Here is a 25855-nt window from a genome sequence, read left to right on the forward strand (position 1 = left end):
TCCTTCCACACACTAGCGCCTCATTATCCCGCTCTCTGCCCACCTTCATTGTCTCGTACAGTAAATTGGACTGCAGCTCTCTTTGTGCGTGCCTCGACGCCGTCCTTTTCATTTTCGACTCTTCATCTTAATGCTTTTCCCCCCTCCCCTCTGTCCGCAGTACGGTAATTGCTGCACTCTCCTTTCTCGGAGGCTGCGTGCGCCGCCTCACCCGTGGCAGAGTCGGCCTGTGTGATCTGAGGCACACTGCTGCGTGCCCTGGTGGCGTGGGAGAACAGTGGCACGCGCATACGCCAGCCTGGCAGGCGCCACTCCAGAGCCTCTCTGCCATCAGCCGAGTCACAGACCACCTCCTGCGTCCCGAGTTACATAGGCCACCAAATCCCTTTTGTTGCAGTCACACAGGCCATCAAAGCCTTTTCTGTATAGTCTCAGAGGCCACCAAGTTCCTTTTGTTGGTAGACACATAGGCCACCAAATCCTTTTTATACTCACATAGGTCACCAAATCAATTTTGTTATAGTCACATATGCGAACAAACCCTCCATATTGCCATAGTCACATAGATTGTCAACTTACCCATTTTGTTACAGTCACATATTACACTAAATCGTCTCTTTTGGGATAATAACATGGGAAGCCAACCATCACTTTTGTGACAATTAAATACTCAGTCAATCACCGCTTTTTCCGCACAATCAAGACTGCTAACAGCTACCTAGCAGACCTTTTGGCCAGTATCAGAAACATAGGGGCCACTTAATCACTTCTTTTGCCATAGTAACAAGGGGCACCAAATCTCCAATTAGGTTAGTCACGTAGGCCACTAAATCACCTTTTTGGCTATTGTCACACAGATCACTAAATCACCTCTTTTCCAGTAGTCACAAAGGCCACTAAATCAAGTCTTTTGCAGTCACGTAGACTACAAAATCCTCTCTTTTGTTATAGTCAAGTTGATCACTAAATCACCTCTTTTGCTACAGTCCCATATAGCAAAAGCACCCCTTCCCCCATCATTAGACTGTCAAGATAAACCAAGCAAACATTTCAACCATCACCAAACATAAGCCCCCCTTATCACCTCTTTCATCAGCCACTAGATACTAAGGGTCCATTAAAGAGCCAACCGTGGCCCTCACAAAACTGCAGGGAGATACTTTGTGTGCTCCTGACCAGACACAAGGGGAACGTCTGCGCACCTCTTCTGTAAGACCTACAGAATCTAGCTGGCACCTCTTTAGCCATCACTAAATTAATAATGGCCAATAAAGTAAGTCCTTTGCCTACCACCCGACTTGCGTGGACCACTCAAGATGCTTCTTTAACCGGCCACCACTTTCAGAGACTATGGAAGCACCAGTTTTGCCTGTCACCAGACATACGTAAAGCCACTTCAGTGCCTGTTTTGTACTCAGCAAAAAGCAGTATGACATTCATTTTCATCAGTTCTTAATTTTGAAATTCTCTTCCATGGCCTAATGGCTAAGGTGTCAACTGAGAACCAGGAGACCTTCTAATTACAGTTTCTCAACTTGAACAAGCTGTGTGATCCTAGTCAAACCAATTATCTTCATGTGTCGGTTCTCTTAGGTGTCAAAACTAAGAAAGTTTAAAAACAAGCTGATTACCTCTATAAAGGCTTAATAAAAACATTTAGTGAATAACCACTTCAAAAATAGCTTAAAACTAAAAGGAGACTTAGAAATGGCGTAATCTTAAATTATTCTATGCATATCCTAAAGTCTCCTATATGGGGCAGCATACTTGTGACTATATTTCTGTGCTATGCAAGATGCACAGTAAACAGCACACAGTACTGCAGTGAACGTTCAACAATCCAGTCGAGTTCCAATCTCAGCTTTCTCACTTGTCTAAAATGTGTGATCTGGGAAAATCAACTTTCTCTCTCTCTCAGCCTCAGGTCCATTATTTGTCAAAAACCTGAACTGGCCAAGGCTTCATAACACTTTCTGTAAATTATGTGTTAGTATACTGTGGGGCACATGATGTGTTTCAAGAGATCAGAAATGTAAAGATGTTGATTTGATGAGACAGCGGGCTCTCTATTCCAGCTCTATCAATGTGCTCTCTGTCCTACACACACATCTATAGAAAGCGCTGCACAAGTACCAGCGTCACTTGAGCACTGCACGGAATCAAATCAATAACAAACATGCATCATTAAGGGAATGGGCTTACGAATGAGGTCAAGGTGTAGCATTCAGCAAGGATTGGCTTAAATGTCCCTCTACTGCTATCATAAACTCAGAGTATGAGGAGGTACCAGCGGGCAGATCTGCAGTGCTCCTGAGGCCTGAACACAGGCCCTGACTGGAGGTTGTAGTTCAACATGTCCATCCCCTTTGGGTAGCGAGTTGTAGATCCACTACAGGCGATGAAAAACCAAGAAGGACTTTTTATTTCAACACTGGTGCTCAGAGATGGGGCAGGCATCTGAGGGATGTGACCACATTGAGCCATTTCCAGAATAACTGTGCCTGTGGCTACCTCGTCATCACCTGGAAGCACCCTCTTCGCCAAATAGGAGGAGATGTCCTGGTTTCCATTAATGATGAACCAACTTCTAAACTTCTTTTAAGTGGCACATCAGCAGTGGTGAACGCAGCTCGTTACACCAAAGTATAAGCTTTCTGACTGTAAACTCCATGATGTATCTTGTCGCTGCTGGTCTTCGCAGTTTATGTGACACTCAACGGCACCTTTGTGCAACACCTCCATCACCCACCTGGTTCATGCCACGAAAGCCAACTTCCATATTATGTACCACCACTGCACTTCAGCACAACATGTCTGTCAGAAATACTACTTCAGCCTGAATAAATGAATAAATACCAAATATAAGAATAACTTCTAGCATCACAAGGCAGAGCCAGGTTTCACCCAGGGCTGCCCGCAGCAGACCCCTGCAGGCCAATCAGAACTGCCCTGCACCAGGACGACCACTGGTGCAATGCACCCCCACCCCACAGACCCCCATCCCAGGGGAAGGTAAGAGGAGTGGGAGCAGATCAGAAAATAATAAAAGAAGTGAAAGCTACAAACACAAAGGCAGCAGCGGGTTTGGAGTGAAAGGAAAGAGAAGTAAAGTCAGTACCTGCAACGCTTCCGGAGCTGGTCCACCCCTCTAGGCTCTTCTTCCTGCTTCTCCAAAGCTCAGCAGCCGTGGGTCAGATCCCTGGGAGGAGAAGAAACACAGCAGATGTAGTACGCTTCGTCCTTCCCTTTCCCTACTCAGCAGCAGCAGCGGCAGCCCTTCAGCAGCGATTATTCATGCACCACTCGGGGATAGCAGGTAATTAGAAGCGGGCCCGTGGCATCCATCCTGGGGGTGGGGTGGCGGCAGAGGTGGTGGAGGGGGGTCTGGCTGCGGGCTCCCCACGGCAGGCGGCAGGAGAGGAGAGTCAGGAGGCGGCGGTGGAGGTGGTGGGGGGGATGAGCGAGGAGTGAAAGGGGGCGTGGAGGAAGGTGATGATGAGGGTAGGGGAGAAGTGGGTGTCCACGCTACGCACACAAACACACCGGGCTGCAGAGCGGCCCCAGGGGGGCTGAGTGCAATGAAGTCTCTTCGGAGGGGGTGGGAGGGCTCCCTGGAGGGCAGGTTTTATTAGACTGAAGCGGGGCGGGGGGCTGGGCTCGCCCGTGTGATCTCCAGAGTGTGCCGTGTCTGTGTGCGAGTGTGCCTGGAATAGCAATGCACGCGCGCACGCAGCTCTGCGCCGACACCGCGCGGGGCAGCGCGAGCCGCAGGCGGCTGCGGGGACCCGGATGCTTCCCCTTTTGTGTTGCACCCCCTCGCCCCGCGAGACACCTTCCCGCGCGGCAGATGAGACCCAGACGGCGGAAGGCTGCGAGCGTGCCGGGGTGAGGGGGGCGCGTGGGGGCGGGGGTCTGAGAGGGGGCGTGGGGCTGCAGAGGTCCCGCTCGGACGCCCTGCTCCCGGGTGTCAATGGGACGCGGGGTAACGTGTCACTCTTATCTATTTGTTGATGAGGTCGAAGCTCCCTCGAAGGGTGCAGGCGAACAAAGGAGGCGCGGAAAACAGGGAAGTGCAGGGGGGAGGGAGGCAGAGAAAAAACATGCACATGCAAACACTCGCACAGTCATGTCCATGTGCGCCTGCCAGGCGGCTGGAACTCGCCATAAAATCAGAGAGGAAACAAGCATTGGCAGAAGCAGTCGGTCTGGCTTTAATGTGCGAAATTATGCAAACATTATACAGCAGTTTGCAGCATTTGTGAATACATGCGAGGAGGGCACATTGATTTACAAGTGCAAATTTTGTTCGGGATTTGAAGAGCTCCATCAACCAAAATGAGAATCTTAACCACAACATTCACCTACTACAAAGAAAAAGAACAGAACAAAACAGAAACACGCTTTTCATATGCAATGCTTGTTTTACATAAATATTTTTTTGCTAGAAGTAGAATATTTTGAGATGCAAAATAGTCCCTTTTGCATTGCAAACCAAGCCAAGCACTATATAGTGGGTGGAATGTTGCACCGAACAACCAACAGTATGAAAGGATCGAGTTACTCCTCTAGGCGCAGCAAAATATATATCTATATATATCTCATGTCAGGCTTGAACAGTCCTGGTAACCCCAAGTTTCAGAATCTGAGTGTGTATCTCACGTCTTAAGACAGCTTCACACGTTGGCGACTCACTCACTGGGAGTGAGTGTTGAAGCACAGTCACAATCAGTGGGTATTGGTTTCACACCATGGAGACGTGTCACTTATTGAGTAAGAATCTCATATCCTGAAGTACAGTCTTACGCAGTGTAGCATACCAATACGGAGGGACAAAATATTGAAAGGTAAGTGCTTATAGGGAAGCATAGACTTGCTATTCCTAACTCCAAATTTAACCTCCTAGCAGCTATGGAACGTCCAGTTCCAGTGCTGGACGTTCCATTGCGCAGGTGAGGTTCGAACGTCCAATGGCCGACGGCAGCACTCCTGAGTTAGTGGTGCCGTTGGAATAGGCGCAGCACCTAAGAGGCTCTGTACCATTAAAATATATGTAGAGTTAGGTAGAGAAAATCTAGGCTTACCTGTTGATATTTTATTTTCTATATTTCGTCCCATCGGTACTGTTGATTCAATATTCAGGGGGCGCACCCATTACAAGTCACTGTAATCTGGTAGTTTGGTTCAAGAGTTTCGGTTGAAGTAAAGAAATCCCATTATCAGAATACACTCAAACCATTAAAAAAATCTTACTGAAAACTAGGGTGTACCCGGTAATAGGGCCATTACTTTCTGGCAAAATGGCTATTAACTCTAAGATTCTTCTCTACCAGGCCAACACTTGTTACCAAGGCTCCGCTTCCATCTGTAGTGTCAGGTAAGGAGGCAGATCTCGGTCATGGCTGCCAAGCCAACATCAATGCAGAATGGTAGCACAGGAAGCTAAAGAAGGGATGAAATTGCCTTAAATAATTTGAAGTTTGTGCAAGTGGTTGTACTAACTTTCCACAGGAGAGGGATTTTGTATTACATATGTGGTTGTTTATCGTGCATACACCCAGCAGACCAAGAATGGGTGGTCATTTATTGAATGAATAAATATGGGAATGAACTAGTTACAACTTCTGTTAAGTCAGAATAAATCTGAATAGATTTTTATAATATCAGCAAAACAGAAGTATTGATTAAGAGAAGCAGCAATGTGTAAACAAAATCCAGAACACTGGGTTTCAGGTTCTTAATAATTACTGCACAATTCGCATAGGTTTTGGTGTCTGGTCTATACCTCAGACCTATGTCAGTGGCGATACTCGTTCAAGTCCAGGATTTCAATTAGGGATTGCCAAGGGTGGCAGCTCCTGTTCTGGGGTGTGTTCTGGTGCTTCTGACACTGCACTTGCTACCCTGATCTTAGCAGTCAGGAAGGCAGGACAAGCTAGGACAAAAAGTAAACAGGGCTGTGTAGTTTTCCTCATCACCCAACACCTAATGAATGAGTAGCTGTTAGCAGTGGAGATTCTCCCACGATGCCGGTGTACATGAGACTTATCAAGGTCCATGAATATGACTGTGGGAATATTTGAATAATCTCCACGCAGTAAGTCGCCCAAATTGATAAAGACCACTTTCAATGACAGTCTTCCTTACCGTGATTTATACTTTGCACATTGTACTACAAGACGTGTAGGGTGACCTTGACCCTAGGACTATATCTTCTTGACCAATTTATTTGGATACATATTAACTGCATGACCATTGACTCCACCAACTCTCATATTGAAGAATAAGACCCTTCCGACCATAACATCTGATAGGAATACTTATTGCCTTGAAAAAGTCTCCATGAGACGAAACACGTGTCGGCGGTGCGAGCTGGAAAACTTTTAATGTGTTTGGAAATAAAGATTTTGAAGTACAACATCTGTTTTGGATCCATACTTTGAAGTTTATGAACTGCAAATGAACTTACTATTTACAGTAGTGAAAAACTATCATCTGACCTATTAGCTCTATCAAAACCAATACTTTATAATAATCATATCAACATTTTTTTGTAATAAGAGCAGTCTAGAGAGTGCTTGACTGACCTGGTTTTCCTAGGTACCTAATGAATGAGGTTGATGAGGAGCTAAGGGTAGAAAAAGCGGGGACGTCATCCAGAGTCAAAGAGTTATGTTGTCACTTCCACTTCCCTTGGGCTGAACATTGCTGACTCCAAGTCCTTGTTTGAAGTCCTTGTTTCAAGCTCTGGTTGTCTGGTGGACAAAAAGAAGGTTTTAACCCTATCCATGCTGATGGCGGAACCGCTCCGTCATCAGCCGCGGTGGTGCTGTGCTGATGACGGAGCGGTTCCGTCATGGCCCGGCCCCCGCGCCTGCGCTGCGCTGATTTCGCGTCTGCGCGGCCCGTCCTATTGAGCGGGCGGGGCCATGACGGAACCGCTCCGTCATGAGCACAGCTCAACCGCCGCTGGTGACGGAGCGGTTCCGTCACCAGCATGCGCCCGCCGCGCGGCCCCCTCGCCCCACCTTAGCGCTACGGCGAAATAGCCGCTGCAGCGATGTGGTTAAAGGTCTGGGTTGCCTACATAGTTCACCTGTAGACTATGACCTTAAATACACCTTGAAGCCACCAAAAAACCCTTAACCTCCATCTTTGCAGTGTTGTTAATTCCGGGAATCTCTCAAGATTAGAAAGTAAACCATGGTTCGCGTGCTGACTCTTGTATTGAGAAATCGAGTGAATCACTGTACTTCAGTTACCCTCTCAGTCTTTGCCCTTGCACTGGATTGTGGCCACTGAACGTTGCATACCACTGACCTCGGCACAGGCGCCTGAGAGTCTGAGGCATGGCACAAGCTCTAGCCACAAGAGAACTAGGGAAATATGCAGGGCCTGTGTATAACTTGGAGCACGTTCTAGACAATCTTTTGTGGCTATGAGGCAAGGTGAATGCTAGTGAGTCATGGTGTGGCCACAAGACACATTCATTCTGTGGACCGTGGTGTCTGATTTGTGGTGCCCAGTGCTCTTCAGGGTCTGGAGCTGGGCCCAGCACTTTCCTGAGCCCTTCCGCACCCTGTAATGAATGCTTTATATCAACTATGCACTGAATTTACTAATGATGATTGCTGAAGCATGTTTATCAACTGCTTGTTTTATATTAAACTGGCGAGTGTTTACATAACATGTTTATATGTGTAGTTTGTATGATGTAACATGATTTAATAGCTTAAACTGTGATAATACTTCATAGTATTTAATATACCCCTGCAGTAGGTACACACAGGTGTCCCTTCTAGGTTTGCAAGTATTTATATCGCACCTCCAGTAGGGAGGGGTGCACAATAGCTTTCTCAATGGTGCTGTCAAAGTCAAATGGTAATTACGGGTACTGTTGATATGTTTAAATGCCACTGCTTGACGGTCGCTCGTAAAGGGGTGTCATCATGAAATCTGCTGGCTTTTTGTGGCGAGGCAAGTATCTGCCACCTCTTAAAAGTTAAAGTGTCTCTAGAAAGACTGTTGAAAGTCACATTCCTATACAGTACAATTCTAAATGTGTTTCCTTCATCAGGTTTACATGCAAAGACTGCATGCTATGCAAACATTTCTCTGCTATATTCCTAACATCCTGCATGAGTCATGACCTTGACTTAAGCTATTCAACATTCAATTTTTTCCTTCCATGTTTATTTTGAATGTCACTCTGCCTGCCTCCTGTTTATGTACACTCCTCTAAATTGCATGCCTTTCTTAATCTCTCTTCAAACCATCTCCCTGCAAGCTAATAATATCTGTTCATTTCATTAACCGTTTGCTTCTCACATAACCCCAGTGCTTCAAATGGGCCAATACTGTAGGGTACAGAGTACCGCCACAATTTTATTTTGAGAAGGAGAGTACCGGCACTTCTCAAGAGAAATGCAATACTTTTAATTGGAGAGTACCAGCACTTCTCAGAAACAAACAGGGAAGGTACTCTGTAACCAGAGTACCTGTGCTTCTATTTTTCTATTTCAAGCACTGCATAACCCCCTCTAATGAGCACACCGAGTCATTACTGTACAACAAAGAAACTGGAGTAAATGCATGGAATAGTTTATTTGAGAGCACAAGACTAATTCCATTAACCAAAAGGTTGCTCACTAACTTTGGGCTTCCGAATAGCGTTCTATTCGCCGATAGGCATTTCAACGCCTTATCGGGGCAGTAAGTATTTTTAAACACAGTTTTATTATAATTCAATACAGTTATGCCAAGGGACAGACCATGCTTTAAAAACCAGGGCAAGGAAGTATCAAATTAAATTTACCCCTCACTTTGAACCAAAACTCTAATGACACCGAATGAGGGAAACAGTAGGCCCGACACTTCCTAGATTAGTCCTCTTCATCTGTACATCCTCCGATTATCCATTTATCCTCTGATCCTTTCATCTATCCATTCTCTGATCCTTAACCCCATCATTTAATTATTCCAACAATCCATTGACAACCCTCCCATTCATTGGTCCACTCATTCATTCATCCATCTTTCACTCATCCACCCTTTTGAACGTCCATCCTTCCTTTCATCATTCCATCCATTCAGTGACCATTCCTTTCACATATTGATCATCCATCCTTTCACTCTTTCATCCATTTCTACTAACAGCCTTTCATCCAACCTTCCATCCACCCATTTATCCTTTTTTCCAAACGATTTGTTAATTGATCCTATCACCCATCCAAGTTTCATTATTCCAACCATTCATCTTTGTACCCTTCTTTGTTGTTTTGACCCTTCCTTCCTTTCATGTCTCCTTTCACATTTCCTTCCTTTCATATTTCTTCTTTGTTTCCTTCCACCATTCTTTTCACCCTTCACTCCTTCCTCCTTACCAGTTTCTAGCTACGATAATTTTTGTTTTCTTAAACAATTTTTTCAATTGTATCTCAACCCCATTCCACTCGTCCCCCCATTCGGTTTGTTTCGTGATCACTGCTTTCTTTTTACAATTAAGATTCTTAAATAATTTTCTTTCCATCTCCTTTCCCGAACCTGGCAATTTAAGTAGTTCTTGACCTTCACCTCTCAACTCTGCTCTGCTTTTTCTCCATATCATATTACGAGCCTTTATCTCCAGGCCTACAGACATAAAAGGGCAAATATAAAATAAATCAATATTTAGTGGGACCCAGATTACAAGGCCATCGAGTTCAGTGGCTATCTACACTTAAGCTGCTAAAGTGCGGGGGTGGGGTTGGGGGTTATGGGGAGACTCCTAAGCCCCCAGGTCCAGAGAATCCTTTGCTTGAGGTGACTTAAAAGGACAAGCATTTGTAATGCAATAGGTCTCGCATTATTAAAGTTTGAGCTATTAGCATTGCTAATAATAATGCAACACCAATAGCTCAAACTTTAATAATGCGAGACCTATTGCGTTGCAAATGCTTGTTTGATTTCTACTGGTTGCTGTAAGATATTTTTGCCTGTCTGCATTTGCGAGACTGATGTGATAATCCATAACATGAAATGAATATCTTTTTAACTGCTTATCATGGTCGAAAATGTCCAATGTAAGGAATATGCTACTTACCAGTATGCATCTGTTCTTGGCATAGAGGGCTGCAGAGTGGTACATTATGAATAGATCGCCATCTGGTGTTGGGCTCGGATGATTGCACTTTGTTTTTCTCTTGGAGAGTCTTTTGTATCTTGGTGACTCCTCCCTTAGTTGGTAGTGCGCATGGGCATCGGCTCCATCCTTCGATTGTTTTGCCATAGTAGGGTTAGATGGAGTAGTGTAGTAGAATACAGATAAGAATGCCCATGTAAGTGTATCTAAATAAGAATAATGTTGGAACAGACACAGGTTTCCGGGGAGGCTGGGAGGGCATGTACCACTCTGCAGCCCTCTATGCCAAGAACAGATGCATACTGGTAAGTAGCATATTCCGTTCGAGGCATATGGGCTGCAGATGGTACATTATGAATAGACTATACAGCAGTTCTCTCCCTAGCGGTGGTCGCCAGTGTCTGTTGCAACTGTCTGAAATAAAGTTTTTAATACTGCTTGTCCCACTCTAGCTTGTTGTGTTGTGTGCACATCTACACAATAGTGTTTTGTGAAGGTGTGTGGTGTAACCCAGGTAGCTGCCTTGCATATGTCATCTAGTGGGATGTTTCCCAAAAATGCCATAGATGCTCCTAGTTTACGTGTAGAGTGAGCTCTAGGAGGAACAGTTAATGTTCTCTTTGCTTTTAAGTAGCATATTTGAATGCATTTTACAATCCATCTGGCAATGCCCGCCTTAGAGATGGGATTGCCTTTGTGTGTTGGAGAAAACGCAACAAATAGCTGTTTTGTCTTTCTGAAAGTTTGTGTTCTTTCTATATAGTACAATATGGCCCTTCTAACATCTAATGTATGTAGGGCTCTTTCTGCTACTGTTTGTGGTTTTGGAAAGAAAACCGGTAATTCCACTGACTGATTGATGTGGAATGCTGAAATTACTTTTGGTAAGAACTTTGGGTTTGTTCTAAGAACCACCTTATTTTGGTGTAACTGCATAAATGGTTCTTGAATTGTAAAAGCCTGCAGCTCACTTACTCTTCTAAGTGACGTGATAGCTATGAGGAAGGCCACCTTCCATGTGAGGAATTGTATTTCACACCTATGCATAGGTTCAAAGGGTGGCCCCATTAGTCTGGTAAGTACTATGTTGAGATTCCAGACTGGGGAAGGTGGTCTTCTTGGTGGAATGACTCTTTTGAGTCCTTCCATGAAAGCTTTAATTGCTGGTACTTTAAACAGGGAAAGATGTTGCCTGTTTTGTAGGTACGCCGCTATAGCTGCGAGATGAACTCTTATAGAGGTATATGCTAAGTTACATTGCTGTAAGTGTAGTAAATAGCAAATGATTTGTTTAGTGGATGCGTCCAAAGGGTTGATTTGCTTACTGTTACAGTGTATAGCAAACCTTTTCCATTTTGCTGCGTAGCATGCTCTGGTGGTAGGACGTCTTGCTTGTTTAATGATTTCCATACATTCTGGTGGTAGATCTAAATATCCAAACTCTATGACCTCAGGAGCCAGATCGCTAGGTTCAGTTGTTTGGGATCTGGGTGCATTATTTCTCCATGGTTCTGTGTAAGATGCATGGGTAATAATCTTAGCTTTTGATGTGGTACTTGTGAGAGTTGTAGCAGTGTGGTGAACCACGGCTGTCTTGCCCACGTGGGTGCCACTAGTATCATTGTCATTGAGTGTTGCTGCAGCTTTCGAACCAGTAACGGAATTAGTGGTAGAGGAGGGAACGCGTAAGCAAATTTGTTGGACCAATTTATCCATAGTGCATTGCCCTGGGACCGTTGGTGTGGGTACCTGGATGCGAAGTTTTTGCATTTTGCGTTCTGATGATTGGCAAACAGATCTATCTCTGGTTGCCCCCACTTTTGGAAGAATGGCTGCAGTATTTGGTCGTGCAGCTCCCATTCGTGTACTTGCTCTGACTGTCTGCTTAGGATGTCTGCTATCTGATTTTGAACTCCTGGTAGGTGTTCTGCTAACAGATAGATCTTTTGAGGAATGGCCCATCTCCAAATGTCCTGTGCTAGTTTGGATAGTTGGAGAGAGTGTGTCCCCCCCTGTTTTTGAATATAATACATTGCAGTCATGTTGTCTGTTCTGATCAGGACTGCCTTGCCTGTTATTTGCATTTGGAAAGCTTTTAGTGCTAGAAACACTGCTAATAGTTCCAGGTAGTTGATGTGCAGTTTCTTTTGCTGCACACTCCACTTCCCCTGCACTGTGTATTTGTCCATATGCGCTCCCCATCCTGAGAGCGATGCGTCCGCTGTTATTATTACTTGTGGAATTGGCTCTAGGAACGACCGTCCCTTGGAAATGTTTTCTGTGTTCCACCACTTCAGAGAGCGGTACGTCCGGTCGTTTACCAACACCAGATCTGTAATCTGACCTTGAGCCTGATTCCACTGTGTCGCTAGACACTCCTGTAGTGGACGCATTTGAAGTCTGGCATGTGGTATTAGCAGTATGCATGAGGACATCATGCCTAATAGTTGCATAAACACTCGTGCTGGTAGTGAGTGTTGTGGTTGAAATCTTTGTATTAACCCGACCATTGTTTGTATCCTGACTGGGTTGGGGTATGCTATTGCCTTTTCTGTGTCTACTGTAGCCCCCAGGTATTGCTGAATCTGGTTTGGTTGCAGGTGCGATTTTTTGTAGTTCACCGTGAACCCTAGGTGGTGCAGCAATTGAATTGTCTTCTGTGTGTTGTGAAGACATTCTTCTTTTGACTTGGCCTTTATTAGCCAATCGTCCAAGTATGGGAAGACATGTATTTGTTGTCTTCTTAGGTGTGCTGCCACCACAGCTAGACATTTTGTGAAAACTCTTGGTGCTGTTGTGACACCGAACGGAAGGACTTTGAACTGATAGTGTTGTCCTTCTAACACAAACCTTAGGTATTTTCTGTGGGCTTTGTGAATTGGGATATGAAAGTAAGCGTCTTTTAGATCCAGTGTAGAAAGAAAGTCCCCTTTCTTCAGTAAAGGGAGTACTTGTTGGAGCGTGACCATGTGGAAATGCTCCGAATTTATGTAAGCATTGAGAGGTCTGAGGTCTAATATTGGTCTTAGGGACCCGTCCTTTTTGGGGATCAGGAAGTATAGAGAGTATACTCCTGTTCCTTTTTGATCTTTTGGGACCTTCTCTATTGCATGCTTTTGTAGAAGTGCTAGAACTTCTTCTCTTAATAATGTCAGATGATCTTGGCTCATTGGACGCTGTTTGGGGGGGATGTTTGGTGGGGTAGCTGTGAGTTCTAGGCAATAACCATGTTGGATAATTTGTCTCACCCACTTGTCTGATGTGATGTTTTCCCAGACAGGTAGGAACTGTGATAGACGTCCCCCGACCGGTGTTATGTGGTCTGGGGGGAGTTCTATGAAGTCACTGTTTTGGTGTTGAGGCGTTGCGGTTGTTATTATTTCCGCGGCCTCTACCCTTGTTGTTGTTACCTCTGTAACTGCCTCTTGAATTACCTCTGGGTGATGTTGGTGTGAAAGAGGTGGATTGCTGATTTGTTCCTGTGTTCTTTGAGCCCCCTCTATAGGTGGATCTACGAAAGGAACCTCTGAGTGTTGGCTGTTGCAATGCTCCCATTGACTTAGCCGTTTCTGTATCTTTCTTCATTTTTTCTAAGGTCTCGTCTGTGCTTGAACCAAACAGTGTCTTCTGATCAAATGGTTTGTTCAGTAGGGCCGTTTGTACTTCTTGTTTGAATCCTGAGATTCTAAGCCATGCATGTCTTCTTAGCATGACACTGGTGTTAATAGATCTTGCTGCAGTGTCTGCTGCGTCTAGTGCGCACTTAATGGAAGTATTAGTTATTATTTTACCTTCCTGTATTAATTGATCTGCCTTTTTCTGATGTTCTTTGGGGAGATGTGTGATAAGTTTCTCTAACTCATCATAATGTGCCCTGTCATAACGTGCGAGTAGTGCTTGTGTATTGGCTATACGCCAGCTATTCGCTGCCTGTGATGCTACTCTTTTGCCTGATGCATCTATTAACTTTGACTCTTTATCTGGTGGAGGAGCCTCTCCTGTAGATAATGAGTTTGCTCTTTTACGAGCGTTTGAGACCACCAGCGAGTCTAGAGGTACATGCCCTTTAATAAATATTGGGTCCTTTGGAGCCGCTTTATATTTTTTATCAATTCTTGGGTTTAACACCCTGGCTCTCACTGGGTTTTCGAATATTTCCTCTGTGTGACTAAGAAGACCCTTCAACATAGGAAGAGTACCTGATGTTCTCTGTGCATTAGGTAGAGTCTCTAACAAGAAATCCTCTATTTGAGGTTCTGTATGCATATCTAGTTTGTGATATTTTGCTGCCCTATTAATGAGCTGCACAAAACCTGTGTTATCATCAGGTGGTGAAGGCTTTGAGGGATATAGCTCTGGGTCGTTGTCCTCATCTGACCCTATATCATAATTTTCCCATGGGTCCTCCTCATCTGGGATAGTTTCGTCATCCCCTTGAGGTTCTCCCTCCCCTAGATCACTGTCTACATCTGACTGAGGTGTAGCTGGTCTTGGTGTGGAAGGTGTAGGAATATTTGGCCTATTGTGAGGAATAGGAGAAGAGGGTGTGACTTTAGGTCGAGGAGAAGCAGGAGGAGTTATATTTGTCCCCATTGTTCTCTTTTTTGAAGGAAGAGGTTTATCTTCTGACTGTTCACTCTTTCTCTTCTTCGTGACCACTTTCCCAGTTTGCGGATCAATAAACAAGATCTTTTGTTTGGGATCTGTCTGTTGCTCCTGAATCGGTACCGAAGGTCCTGGTTCCGAGAGGTGTTTTTGTTTTCGATCGTCAGATCTTGTTGTTTTCGACACCGAATGTCTGCTCGATTCCGACTTTCTGGGTATCGAGTGTATCTTGGACGATAAATCATATTTATGTTTCGACATGGAATGTTTCGATACCGAGCTTTCCCTTGTATGTAGCCTCGGTGCCGAAGTCGATGTCGCCCTTTTCTCGGATCCGACATGGTGGGGGTCCGAGTGTTTCGGTTTCAGTTTCAGTTTCGTTGCCGGGCCCGAGGGCGGGGCGTCGGAAACTTTTTTCTGCGGTTTGACCGGGCCCGAGGGCGGGGTCGTTACCGCACGGGGTCGGTTTTTCGGTAAGGGGACGTCGTCACTCACGGTTTGTTGCTCGATGAGTTCTTCAACCTCCGACTGGTCCCCTTCCGACCCCGACTGGTCCTCTTCTTCCTCGATTTGCTCGTCTCCGAACAACTCCGGGATCGCCTCCGCCTGCATTCTGGAAACCTCGTGTCTTCGAGCTCGACGATTTCTAATCGTTAGCTTGGAGGAGAATGCTGCACAGGCTTCGCAGTCCCTGGATTCGTGTTCAGGCGATAGACAGAGGTTGCACACCTCGTGTAGGTCCTTGTGTGGGAACTTAGCACCACACGTTGGACATTTTTTGAATGGAGTCCTTTCCATGGACTCCGGGCTTGACTGCGTCGAGAAAGGCCTCCTGTTCTTCGACGTAGATCCAAGTTTTTCTCTTCGATTTTGAATTTGCAACGCGTCGGAATGGAAATGAAACGCGTTCGATAACAATACCGTCGAATTGGAAAGGGAATACGCGCCGATAAATCACTTTCTTCTGAAGTTGATCTGGAGCGTCTCGATCCTCATCCGAACCCGATGGCGGAAAAAAACAATCTAAGGATGGAGCCGATGCCCATGCGCACTACCAACTAAGGGAGGAGTCACCAAGATACAAAAGACTCTCCAAGAGAAAAACAAAGTGCAATCATCCGAGCCCAACACCAGATGGCGATCTATTCATAATGTACCATCTGCAGCCCATATGCCTCGAACCCTGTGTTCCAGCCTAGAGACGCCCTGGAACTTTGAATTGGTATGCTTGAGGCAACATTTGAAGCAAGAAATTCAGGAAAGTAAGTATGGTTTGTTGTTGAAATTGGGTTTGTGTTTAGTGTCCGTAAGGCTTGGTTGGTAGTTGGGCTCCAGATGACAATATGTAGGCCAAAAAACCCGAGCGAAAGTTCTGGAGCCTCTGAGCATAGGAGTCAACCAGGTCGACCTCTGCCCAGACTGGAAGTGAGGGCCTTGTGTTTGAATTGAGGACACAGATTCCTGTAGTCAGAGGTGTGTGCTGAACTCGCGTAGTGGGTATTGGGGGTGATGCAGTGTAATTTACATGCTCCCTTCCTCGTGAGTAATCCAATTGGATGTAGAACCACAAGACTGAATATGGTGACTGAAAGATAACACTTGGCCCACAATTATTTCTTGTACAGACTATATATCCTTTAGCCCCTTCGATGCTTGTGACGGAACCATTCCATCATCAGTCATGGTTGAGCTGTGCTGATGACGGAATGGTTCCGTCACGACCACACCCAGTTATGGAATGTCCAGCACCGGGGGGAAATCGGGGCAGCACGCAAGGTGTTACAGAACTAAGATGCCATTAATCAATTTTAAAGGATTCTCCTCACATATACAGGCCTCGTGATCCTCAATTGGATGAGGCAATGCTGTTTTTAATAGTCGTTTTATGTTTATTTCCTGAAAAAAATTAAACATTTTTTGTTGCAGCTGTGGACTCCTATGCGATAGTAGTGAGATGCCTCATAACACTATGGCTGATGCAGATGATCGTATTAATAGAACACGGATGCAATTGCTGTTTGTTTTATATTCACCCATTTGTTTTTATTCAAATGATGTATAAGCGTTCTGAGCTGTGAATAAAGTGAAGTGTTTTAGGCAGTATTATGTTCATGTTTTTTACATGCTAACTATTTGAGTGTTTTTAACAGCACACTCACACAGTGTGTAATTATATTTATTGCTGCATACGAGAATGCCATGCATAGTATGTTGTTTGTCTATTGAATTACTTGTAGATATATGGCAGCAAAATGGCGCTCGCCTGATTAAAACACATCATCTTGCTGAACACATGGTTTAAAGATGAAGCCTCAAACCTAAGAGTCGGGTTTGATGCACAGTGTTCTGTACGGAAGCACGAGAAATGGACTGTAAGCTATACTTTAAAATATCAGAGGAGTTTTCTCTAGACACATTTGCATAGTCACGACCAAATTCTTATTAGTGTGCTAAAGATGCTTATGCAAATCCTTGGTGTGTCTGAAGGCAGGGCACCGTACGTTACTACTTTATTTAAGGCAAACAAGTGTAATATTTATCAGACCACTCACCTCAATGGCGGGAGGAAGCGAGGAAACATAGACACTCCTCAGAATCCATCCAGATTAAACAGGCTGAAGGTCACAGAAAGGGTCTGTGTGTCTGTCACGTCGCGGACAAACATCAGGCTCGCAGCTGCTTGCGAGATTTTTACATGTTTTGTGACAGCGTTGCACTGTGTTAAGCATTTGCGTTTAGAGGCGCAGCACAAACAGAAACCGCGGACATTGTTAGCAAGGAGGGTGGGGGAAATAATGTAAGGGGGGAGAAATACTTGTTCATAGAGGAGGGGGCTCTTCTCGATTGCTCCTGCGTTGGGTAAGCGGAGCGCACAAATGAAAAAAAGAAGTTAGAGCGCCATGCACGCGTTGCACGCCGTGAGCGTGCACATCACAGTGGCCTGCTGCTCGCGCCCGTGGTGCAGAGGAAGCCAGAGCACCAGAGAGGAAGTGCGGCGGCTGAAGTCCCGGGCCCCAGGAGGGGGCCTGGGTTAAGATTGGCCAATAGCAGTGCAGGACTCCCATGACTGAAGAGAGAGCCCCGCATCGTGCTGCAAGAAGTATAGAGGAGCTGGAGTGCTCCGGAAGCGCGATCCATCCAATTGTCGTACAGGAGGATACCCCCAAGCACACCGGGTGAGTGGGGGTTTCTCTGTTTGTCCAGTGGTTGTGCCGATGAAGGTTCAGTGTACATGTTTAGTTACTGAGCGGACCCGCAGTTGCGGTCCGCTCCAACGATGGGGAAAGTTTATTTAAAAGCACCTTTTGGAGGCTAGAATGTTAAACTGAGCCCGCGTGCGCATAAAAACAAAAGGGAAATTTACACTGCTGAGGCTTGCGACGACGAAAGAGAGATGTGCACACCGCACGGCTGTACTGGCGCGTCCACAGACCCCAATCGCCAAAAGCCCTGCGCGTGCCCCGGTCTGTCCCACTTCCGAGGCAAGTCACTGACAATAGATCTCGCTGGCCACAGCGCTTTCGCGCTGCGTCGCCAGGCGAGTCCTAAAAAACGAGGTCAACTCCAATTCAAGGATTATCAGAGTCCCAAGTAAAATGATATTTTACCTTTCTGATGCTCCCTTTCCTCTCGAAACAAGATAAGGAAATCTTTGAAAACCTATTTTGCAATGTGCAGACCTCTAGTGGCCAGTGATGTTGGCAGCATATGGCTGCTGCATACATTGGCCTTGTAGCCCAAGGCTTATTCTAGCTCTTCCTTACTTTACTGTGGGATCCCTGTAGACTTTTATCAAAAAGAACTTGGAAAGACTACTCCAAAAGATGTTCAAAGTTATTTTCAAGCCATTTTGGACAAAACATGCAATGAAAGGCTCTACTTTACTTGTGTTGTATGTACTGTTATTATTTAAAAGAAAATACGCAAAAGGCTAAAATGCCACAAGTATGCCACAGAAAAAGTACAAGAATGATGCCACAATATGGGAGAAAGTCCCAGAAAATGTAAAACCCATGCCAACTAGTACACTGTCCTTGCCAACTAGTATACTCATCAATTGTGCTTTTCGAGATTCTGGTGCATTTCAAGATCAAATGTTTGTTTTGTATTTATGTATCATAAAAAGGTACAAAAGAGCTTTTCTTACCACAAATGATCACTTGCTGCCCATCAGAGAAGTAAACAATCAAATTACTGGTCATTTTCTAAAGAGGACACCACATTTGCTGCAAATCCAAATGTATTGGGCTTCCAGAAGAGAAAGTGTAATGGCTTTGTAAAAACAGAGTGTGACGATAACGTGGCCCCAGAAGATTTAATACATTCATTTTATAACAGGTGTTGACTGTAGGGCTCACATATCATTACTACTAGGTTTAAAATTAGCAAACACCATCACAAGCCATCAATCAAAAGATGTATCTCCAAGCATCACCTGATGACGTGAACACACAGTACTGTGCAGGCTCAGCAATCACATTACTTCGGATGGAGAGATTAGATTTAACATATTCCATCAGAGAATACTCTGTTGCGGCAAGGTCAATAACTCAAATGAAGGCTTGCTCTTAGACAGCTTTCAAAAATATATGTCAAAAGAGTAACGCAGTAAACAAAAAAGCCAAAGGCAATTTTATTTAGCAAAACTCCATGCCGCAACAGTATAGACAGAGTTGGACCTGTCATTACTACATTTAAGAAAGGGTTTTCCATAACTTAACACACTTTAATGTAGCTCCCCATATATCTGCTCTAAACGCAAAATAGACTAATTAAGAATGAGATGGACTCCACTTACTGACGAATTTTTAATTTCAAAACAAAGGTACATCAGTATAATTTGCATTGGTTTTTGAGGTTTTGGGCAAGGATTGGGGGGGCAGATCAGCTCTACACGAATGGAAAATCTATGTGCATTTTTCTCTTTTAAATTTCATTACCATTTAAGGCATCTTTTTATAATGACTTTGCAATGCACAATTTCAAAACGTACATTTTAATGTCAGTAAATCTTGATTTTATTAATGCTGAACTCAAGACTGAAGTTAAGAAACTGCCAAGAGAATTTTTAGAACAGGCAGTAAGAACAGTCTTGTCCAAAAGCAATATCAAAGAGAAAGGCATATGGCGTACTCAAAAGCATCAATTGTTAGTGTGAAGATGAAAAAGCACACACCCCACCATGGCCCAACTGAATTTGCATCAAATTCTCCATCTAAAAAATTAGAAGTAGAATCTTAATACCGATACTCCTAACTAACAACTGAAATCATTAGCATCTGTTATTTTGATTTAAAAAGTTGCTCTAGAGTGCACAATGGACTCAGGAAATGACTCAAATGTATCATCACTTTTTCGGCGATCAAGAACCAAAGCACAATGCTTTGGGCCTGGATACTTACTAGAATGTCATTCTCCTCTATACAAACTTAGAAGCAATTTAACATCCATTGCTAAAGCAGGTCAAATGAAGAATTCGAGACAGCCACTGGTTGGTAATGCAGACCTACCTCTATAATCTGGAGCAAAAAAAAAGCGATCCCCAAGATTCTCAGATTCTGGGGATGAACAGCCACCACATAACCCTTTTTACATTAAAATCATTGGTCAGATATGTGTCCTTGTACTGAAACACAATTAACAATGTAGCTGGTTAGGAAGTCAGAGCTACTCTTTCCGAGTTTAACAGAAAAGGTACCAGCCAAGAAGCAGATGGTGACATGAACTTAAGTTATTGAATATCTTAGTAAAGAAAGGAGGAGATCCCACAACAATAAGCTATTGAAACTCAGGAAGCTTAAAAGAAAATTGTTTATTGGCACGTGATATAGTTCTGGTTCTGTAATGTTCTTTAAAAGTTTCAAACAATTCAAAAAACCTCTAAACACACCAAATTACCTCTGAAATATCTTCCCTAGAGGTTCTGCCTACCACACGGAAAAACACTAAGTATGCTACCAACCTATGAGAGTTGATGGGACATCCTGGTTGCCAGCGTCAAGCATTTGCATACCACAGCCAAATCAGCTGAATACATGTTACCTTGATCAATGAAAATGCTTCTGTTACCGTTCCACCTAACAGATCTGGTCCACAGCAGTTTCTTGTCTATTTCTTTTCTGTTGCTGGGGCGGGAGGCTGATCTTGCTATTTCCTCAATAAAGAGGCAACGCCGGACCAAACCTCCGAGATCCTGGAAACCAAGGAGGCATATTTTTTTGGGTGGCAATCATATTGTGAACCCTACGCCACCTCCAAATATTGATGAGAAATTAGCTGACCGAGAATTTTGGGGCCACTGCTAGAGGTACAATAGACAGACCTGTCCGAGGGGGTCTCAGACGTACATCATCCATCAGCAGTGGGTGGCAAGGAGTCATCCTTTCACTAGGTATGATCAAGGGTCTACTTACTGTGAGGGAGCAGGGGTTTATCCTCCAGAGTTTGGAGTCAGGGGGATGCAGGGGGAACAATTCACCTCAGATTTTTAAGTGGCAACTGAAGAAAAACTTTGCAGAGAGAGCATGTTTCTGAAGCCACACTGCACAGAGCCTACGTCTCCTTGAAGCGCTGTACCCTGAGGAGCCAACTCAGTGGGGGATCGGATACTTCTTTGTCTTGTTAATTATTTAATTGTGGTCTTTGAGGCTTGAGCCTCTCCGAAAATTGTTCTGTTGATCAAGCCTGGGGAGTCAGCAGAGTAAGGGACGGTTGGAAATGCTATTTTATGTTAATTTTAATGCTGGCTGAACTGCCTTGAGAAAAAAAAAATTAGAAGAAGCTCAGCACCTAAATAACCGTAATTAAATAATCAGCCACAATAAAGAGGTCTCTGAGCCACATACAGTGTGCTTCTTCTGTTACAACTCTTCAATCTGACGCTTGAGAAGTGCAGTGTAGCATCAGAAAGGCATGTTCTGTCACTGTTAGATCTTCATTCAGACAACAACTGCACTCCACAACAGTCCCACTTATATACGGTTAATATAAAAAAATCCTGCTTTACATTTACTAACAATATAGGATATATAAACTGACACATCTGTGCCCATTGCTAATGGTAAAATCAATCTCTTACCATACAGCACCCTGCTCCCAGAGCCGAAAAGAGAAATGGACTAAACACCTTCTCCCCAACAAGGAACAATCATGCCATCACAACCCTGATCTAGGACCCGTGAAGGTAATTAACTCCTGGCTCCAGCATGTAACGGCCCGGCGACTGCCCTTAGACAGTCCCACGCCAAACCAAGCCTCTTAAGGACTTGGTAGGTCAGTGCCTCCCTCACCCACGCTCACCACCACCTCCCTTCACCCATGTAGACTGCAATCCTCCCAAACCCTGTCTGGTTTCCAGGATCACAATTTGACGACAATAACCAGAAATTCACAGGCTCACCACCATCAAAAGCACCCCAAGTTAATCCCTTGCTTACCTCGAACCTGAGATGTCACCACCCACCCTATTTAGCACTATAGAACAAAACCAAGAAATGAATGACCACCTTATCACCAAGTAATCGCGCCGTTTTTTCACTGTGCCAAATGCACTGATGTATATAAAAAACACGATATGACAGCACGACTCACCGTTATCTCAGATAATTCACTATGAGATGCAGCTAAGAGTGGCCTGTAATTTATACATGGACCCTGCTGAATGTTTTTAAACTCTATGATTTCAGGCGGATGCCTTATGATGTTTTTCCATTTTTCCCCTCTTTTTCACTTTCACAGGCGTTCGTATTGTAAACAGGCAGTGATCTAAAACAGTCCTGATGATGATCCCGTTTCATTAGGAGCTTTAGGGATCGAAACGTTGACGCTTTAAAAACAGTGTGACATGTAACTCATTGTACATATTCAATTGTTTACACTGTTGGGTGTGATTTGTGGAATTGTTTATTTAAATCGCAAGCCACTCTCTGGCTCCAAAGAAATTTCTACTTGCCTGTAAAACCTTTTTCTTTCCACTTACCCCTTCTTTAATCTATGGTTTTTCTACTTTCTTGGGATAGGTACAGGATTGTACCCTATCTTAATGTTCATATTTGACCCCTTCCAGGTCAATTAATCCTCTTGTTACTCTTGAAAATAAAATACTCCTCGCCCGGTGGGTTTGGAGAAAAAATATAGTACTGATTGTGGTCTATATTACTATCTTCCGCCATATTGCAACTCCTTAGGACCCTTGTTCCTTTTAATAAGTAAACGACCCATGGTCCGAAGGCCCCTTTTGGGTTTCCTTGTTTCCAAAAATGATCAAGCCTGGGGAGTCAGCAGAGTAAGGGACGTTTGGAAATGCTATTTTATGTTAATTTTAATGCTGGCTGTTGGACAGGCCACATGAAGGGCTGCTCTCCCCCGGCCCGACCAGGCCCGAGCCCGGTCACGCAAGTACCACACACCACCATTGCACGTCCTCCGTCCCCTCAGGGACCCCTGCCTTCGAACATATCAACCTCGTGGGCCCGATCCACTGCTGGCCCGCGCGCCCATCCGGGACGCCATCTTGGACACTCCACCACGAGGCCGCCTGGCCCCCGATCGACCTCAACCCTGGGCCTAGCCAGGCCTCAGACATCCCGGCACCACCATCCACCCAGGAGGTGAGCGGGCTACTTGGCAAGTCAATGGGAGAAAGAGGTGTCGATGGCTCTCCCCCGCCAAGTGCCGCTCGGCCATCGCCTCCCCGGGCGCTGGCTCCACCCCCCTGCTGGGTGTCGGGACACCCTCATCCCGGACCTCCCGACCTCCAGGTGCGAGGGTCCGGACATCAAAGAACATCAGCCCTATAACTGGGGCAGCTCCAGAGCAGGAGGGTAGTTGTATCTTGGAGTCGAGAGACGCAAAGAAGAACTCATCCTTGACGGACTACTGGCGCTGCCGTAGCTCGGCCTTGTGCACCTTCGCCTTTCCTGCTGGCGCTGCCGCAACCTTCGTAACCTTCCGATCCTTCATCGTCGTCGGGACCTGCTGGCGTGGCCGCGGACCGTTTGCAACCATCATCTCATCGGGACCTGCTGGCTCCGCCGCGGACCGTCGTTTCCTTCGTCCATCTCGGGACCTGCTGGCTCCGCCGCGGCCCGATCATCTAGAACGCCGAGCTCGAGGATTGAGAGCTATTTCCACCTTTTGGTAACAAGACTGTCCCGCTACCCTTTCCCCAAACCAGAGACCAGAATCGAGGGGACCCCTGAGTCCAGACCTCCTTGTATCATTCCATCGTACTTAAAGAATTGCCTATAAAGTCTCGTTGAACTTTACCCTTGTGTGGTGTCCGTCTGTGGGGGGGAAGTTACTTGTCTGTACGATCGCTGGAGACGGCTCTCCCCGGAGACCTCTCCCCTTATCCTCGGCCGACCCTCCCGGTCCGTCTAACATTGGTGGCCAGCGGCGCGATCCGAATCACCGCATAATCGTACAGAGAGTAGCTCACCCCACGACGAAATCACGATGACGACTAAAGAAAGCGGAGCAACCGAGAAATTCCAGATGGAGAAATTGGACGAGTACAGCCATCGTGAACTAAAACAATTCTGCATCGAACTAGGTATCGCTACCACCGGACTAAGTACCAAAGACGATTTTAAGCATGCCCTAGAATCTTGGGCAGAAACCGGGGCTGCCGGAACCCCTGATCAAAGCATCGCAGCAAAAACCACCACGGCCCCTGAAGAGCGAAGAACGGGTCTCTCGCAAGACGAGATCCAAGAACGAGAAAAAACCCGACTACACGAGCTGGAAATGGTCCGGCTCAAAATGGACATTGAACTTAAGTTGGCCGAACAAAAAATAAACTTAGAGCACCTGCGTCTCCGAGAAGAAAGAGAAGAGAAACAGAGACAAAGGGAGCTCGAGGAAAAGAGACTGGCATATGAACACGAGCGAAAACTAGCTGAGATCGACCTACGCAAGCAGAATAAAGAAATAGGGGTGTCCGAGCAACCCCACACCCCAGGGGCAACAGAGAAAAAAGTACACATCCCCAAGGATGTCGTTCGAGAATACTTCCGAGAGGACGACATCCAGCAATGGTTTAAGGCCTATGAAATCGCTATGACTGCACACCGGATCGATAGAAGCGATTGGGGAGCCGGTCTATGGGGGAGATTCCTCAATGAGGGCCGCGACGCCCTACTACAGCTCCCGGACCACCAGATGACCTCTTATGACCATATGAAAGCTGCACTCCTCACTCGCTATGGCCTCACACCCGAGATGTACCGTCAGAGGTTCCGAGACTGCACCCGCATCCCGGGTACAACTTGGGTGGACTATGTAAACTACTTTAGCCGAGCCTTCGAGGGCTGGATCAAAGGAAGCAAGGTCACAACCTACGAACAACTGTTCAATCTTATGGTATGGGAGCACCTGTCGAACAATTGCTTCATTGAACTCCGCCAGCACCTCCTCGACAGCAAGTTAACGGATCCCCGGCAGCTCGCAGCCGAAGCTGACCGGTGGGAAATCACCAGAGTGGGCCGGAATGGGTCCTACGAACAGAACCGGAACAACAACGGTCAGCACCGTCCCCGAGGAGGAGGAGGGGGCCAAGGACGAGGAAGAGACAACGCCCCGGTCGCCCCCGCTACCAGCACCACCCCCCCGGCCAACCGGGGCAGCACCCCGGCGCGACCGGGGTACCGAGCCAATGTTACGTGCCATCGATGCCAACGAGTCGGCCACTATGCAAACGACCCAAGCTGCCCCCAGTACCAGAGCCCAAGACCCCGCCAAGTAGCAGCTGCTGCTCTGGGGGAGGAACAGATCTCAGAGGAACAAGAGGAATATGAACAGGAACATCAAGAATGGGAGCCAGCCGCCATGGCTCTAGCCTGCTTAGGGGGGAAAGACATGGTCCCGCGGGTCCCCCTACCCGCTAACACCCAGAAGTACAGCCAATGGGTGAGCATCAATGGGCGCCGGGCCGAAGCCCTTCGTGACACCGGGGCCAGTGTAACAGCCGTCCGCTGTCACCTGGTGACCCCAGAACAGTATCTACCAAACATTCTCTGCCCTGTACGTTCCGCCGATAACTCGGAAAGTCTGTGCCGGATGGCCTGCGTCCCCTTCGAGTGGGGAGGGGTCACCGGCATGTTGAAGGTAACGGTCCGAGACGATGCCCCCGTA

At 45.8% G+C, this 25855-nt stretch overlaps 1 protein-coding gene across 3 annotated transcripts in view; it reads right to left on the reverse strand.

Annotated features, from left to right (window-relative positions):
- Positions 1-25855, reverse strand: part of RAI1 (retinoic acid induced 1) — a 633938-nt gene that overhangs the window by 458066 nt on the left and 150017 nt on the right. For 2 of the 3 annotated variants that reach the window (XM_086940845.1, XM_086940846.1), the window contains exon 2: positions 3119-3199. The exons of the other annotated variant lie outside the window; for it this stretch is intronic. The gene's annotated coding sequence lies outside the window, so the exon portion shown is untranslated. The remainder of the gene's footprint in view (positions 1-3118; positions 3200-25855) is intronic. 3 annotated transcript variants of the gene reach the window in all.

This window comes from Lissotriton vulgaris, chromosome 10 (assembly GCF_964263255.1).
Source record: "Lissotriton vulgaris chromosome 10, aLisVul1.2, whole genome shotgun sequence".
Lineage (NCBI taxonomy): Eukaryota > Metazoa > Chordata > Amphibia > Caudata > Salamandridae > Lissotriton > Lissotriton vulgaris.